The sequence below is a fragment of the Diabrotica virgifera genome, chromosome 6, assembly GCF_917563875.1.
Source record: "Diabrotica virgifera virgifera chromosome 6, PGI_DIABVI_V3a".
NCBI classification, from domain to species: domain Eukaryota; kingdom Metazoa; phylum Arthropoda; class Insecta; order Coleoptera; family Chrysomelidae; genus Diabrotica; species Diabrotica virgifera.
In genome coordinates, this window is record NC_065448.1 from 48,504,401 (window position 1) to 48,508,459 (window position 4,059).

Sequence of the window (4,059 nt, forward strand, 5' to 3'; positions counted from 1 at the left end):
CTGTAGTTCTCCGAGTCCGAGTTCTTTCCTCTTTTGAAGAGAGGTATGCAGATGTTTGATCCCCATTCTTGTAGTGCTCTATTTCTTTCTATTATTTTTTGGATTAGATTTAATAGTTTTTTGGTCACATCTGGTTCTTCATACTTTAAAAGTTCTTTCGGTATTTTGTCCTCACTTTGTTATTTTCTTCTCTTTAATTTCTATAGTGCTTCCTTTACCTCATCCTCCTCAACGTTTATTTCTTCGTTTGTGGTCACTTTTGGTGGTCAATCTATTAACCCTTCTGTTGTTTTAAACAAGTAGTTTTTTATTACCCTGCTAAATAAAATTTGCTTATTTGTTATATACGGGTCAGAATAGAATTTTTCCAATTTTCCCATTTTTGAAATTAATCCTTTTGTACCTTACTCTAAGTATTTAAAAAGAAAATTATTTTAGGTCCCACCGAGATTTGAACTCGGATCGCTGGATTCAAAGTCCAGAGTGCTAACCATTACACCATGGAACCTGTGTAAAGAATTAATACTTCTTTAATTAACTACATATTCGTGATAAACGTGAGAGTTCAGATGAAGGTGCTTGACCTCTGACATCTTTATAATATTACTTAATATGTAGTATTAATAGTATAAGATTCGCAAACATTCGAAAGACACAAGTTTGGCTTTACTTGCTGGTCTTAGATATTCAATCAGCAAATTGCTTGTCTTCTCTACATTTTCCACGGGTGGAAATAATTTCCATTTCCATTTTCCTTTTTTTCCAATTTCCGTTTTCCAATACAAATGTGTTATTTGTAGGGTAAAATATAGTATACAATATTAAGTTAAATATTTATTTAACAGATTATTCACTTGTTTGCTTGCTCAGAAAATAAAATAAGTATGGTTAAGAATTGTCTTTTTTGGATATTGCATTTTATGTCTTTTTTGAAAATTTTTATGTTTGGTTGTCCCAAATTATTGATTAAAAAATTAGTTTAGAGTGTAGGCGCAAAATATGGGGCCAATACTTTTTACATGCAATATTTTTTTTCAAATTCTGAGAAAACTAATAAGTATTTTTGAAAAATTTAAACGCAGTATAAAAGATTATACTATTATCTAGGGTCAAAAGTTCGTGAAAACTTCTATAATGTTTATTGTAATAATAAGTTACAGGGGTGAACAAAATATGAAATTGAGTGTGATTTTTAATTTCAAATATCTCATTCAAAAGAAACTTTTTGTTTATTCTGGGGACTTTCGGCCCTCGTAAAAATGTAATCTTTCATTCTGCGTTTAAATTTTTCAAAAATATTTATTTTTTTTTTTAATTTGAAAAAAATGACTGCATTTTAAAAATACTTGGCCCGAAATTTTGCGCCTAAGCTCTTAATAAAAAATGTGTCATTTTTATGTGCGCGTGCGTTCAATAGGTAACCCAAATAAGCAGTTACAAAAAGAGTTACATCTCAGAAACTATTAATTATTATATAAAAAAATTATTTCATCAAATTTTTAAGATAAAGTCATGTAGTATGGTATAGTTAGACCCAAACCCAGACATCCAAAGTGATAGTTATCCTCCAACACCAAATTGTTCTATATGGTCCACATAATATTCAGAAAAAAGTCACACCATTTTGAGCGTCAGGTTTGGTGGGGAGAGGGGGGGAGAAATCTGCAAATTCCTAGTTTGTTAGGTTTTTCGTCAATATTTCCAAAACTAAGCGGTTTAGCATGAACAACCTTCTACACATAATTGTTCTACATTAAATTTGAAATAAAAAATGCTCTATGCATAACCCTTCTAAAATGAACGGTTCCAAAGCTACGGAGGTAGTATAGTATAATTGGTCCAAAAACGGGCCTAACCCAAACATCCAAAGTAAAAGTTTTCCTTCAACACCAAATTGTTCTATATGGTCCACATATTGTTCAGTAAAAAGTTACACCATTTTGAGCGTCCGGTTTGGGGGGAGATGGGGGAGGAGTCAGTAAATTAGTAGTTTTTTTTAAGTTTTTCGTCAATATTTCTAAAACTATGCTTTAGCGTAAGGAATGTTCTATAGAAAAATGTTCTACATTAAATTTAAAACAAAAAAGGTTCTATACATAATTGTTATAAAATCAACGGTTGCAGAGTTACGGAGGGTGAAAAGTGGAGGTTTTCGATACTTTTTATATTTACCGATTTCTCCCCCCTCTCCCCCCCAAACCCGACGCTCAAAATAGTGTGACTTTTTTCTGAACATTATGTGGACCATATAGAACAATTTGGTGTTGGAGGATAACTTTCACTTTGGATGTCTGGGTTTTTGGTATAGTTATATCATAAATATTGCCTAAAAAATATAAAAAGTATCGAAAACCTAGACTTTTCACCTTCCGTAACTCTGGAACCGTTGATTTTATAACAATTATGTATACAACATTTTTTGTTTTAAATTTCATGTAGAACATTTTGGCATATAACATTGTTTACGCTAAAGCATTGTTTTAGAAATATTGACGAAAAACTTAAAAAAAAACTTATAATTTACCGGCTTCCCTCCCATCTCCCTCCCAAACCGGACGCTCAAAATGATGTAACTTTTTAGTGAACAATATGTGGACCATATAGAACATTTTGGTGTTGAAGGAAAACTTTTACTTGGGATGTTTGGGCTAGGCCTTTTTTTGGACCAGTTATACTATACTACCTCCGTAACTTTGGAACCATTCATTTTAGAAAGATTATGCATAGGGCCTTTTTTATTTCAAATTTAATGTAGAATAATTTTGTAGTGACTTTTTTCTGGACATTGCGTGGACCATATAGAACAATTTGGTGTTGAAGGATAACTTTCACTTTGGATGTCTGGGTTATGCCATCTTTTGGATTAACTATACTATACTAATGCTGATAATAGTCTTCTAAAAAAATTCAGTATTTTTTTCATTATTTTACAGAAAAAGAGCCCAATGTAAACTCAATGCTTTTTACGTAATTTTTGAAAAAAGGAGGAAAACCGGAATGTAAACTTTTTTATTTCATAACAAAAAGTTTCATCTACCTATTCACAAATTTTCATTCTTGATTTATTTTTTTTTTTGTTATAGTGTTTTTTGATTGTGCTACAAAACAATTATATTTAAACTTTTATATAAAAATCTACTGTCGTCAAAGTTATCTCTTAATTTCGATTCTACACAGATAACTTTTAAATTGCCTAATCATACAAGGAATTATACTAGGGAAGGGACCGCTTTGATAATTACTCCCTTTTAATGGTCAACCTCTTAAAAATGTTTGTTGGGTATATTAAATTTTTTATTTTATAACTAAAGTCTGAATTACACGGGAGTTTTATACACGAATTTCATAATTGGTCATATTTTGTTACAGATTCAGGTACAGTTTCGGCAACATAATGAAATCATACAATATATAGGGTGAGGCAGATAAAGGGCCTATTAGAAATATCTCGAGAACTAAAGTAAAGAAAATTATGAAAATTAGAATATAGGGGTTTTGAGGTGTGAACTATTTAATGAAAATATTTTGGTCTCTTTTCTACTTCCGGTTATACCGGAAGTTGATTGTAACTTCGTTTTTTTAAATGGGACACCCTATATATTTTTACGTTTATGGATTCTCTTCGATTTCTTATTTCTTAAAATATAAGTTTTTGTAATATTATACATGGTAGATTAAAAGATAATTACGTTTTTTTATTAATTTCGTAGCAAAATTCACACCCTGTAGAAGTAGTAGTTTTAGATCAAAATCCCTTTATATGTTCAAACGATTTTTAATATGGTCCACTATTGTTACCAATTATTAGTGTAGCTAAATGTTGAATTTTAGTATACAGGGTGGGTCGAAACTCGGAATGTGTATTTTCTGAGTTTTCTTAAATGGAACACACTATATTTTAGTATTGTAATGAAATGGTATTTTATGGTACTTTTTAATTTCTTAAGCATTCCCTATACTCAACTGCTTTAATTTGTGCTTAATTGTTAATCGCACCAACAATCTTAACTACGTAGATATTTTGATAGGTCAACCATTATTGCCAATTTTAAGTATCAG

At 30.5% G+C, this 4,059-nt stretch overlaps 1 non-coding gene across 1 annotated transcript; it reads right to left on the minus strand.

Annotated features, from left to right (window-relative positions):
• Window positions 1-436: 436 nt before the first annotated feature.
• Window positions 437-508, minus strand: Trnaq-uug (transfer RNA glutamine (anticodon UUG)). Its single transcript has one exon. It is a non-coding gene; the product is annotated as a tRNA-Gln (tRNA).
• Between the last annotated feature and the right edge of the window lie 3,551 nt (window positions 509-4,059).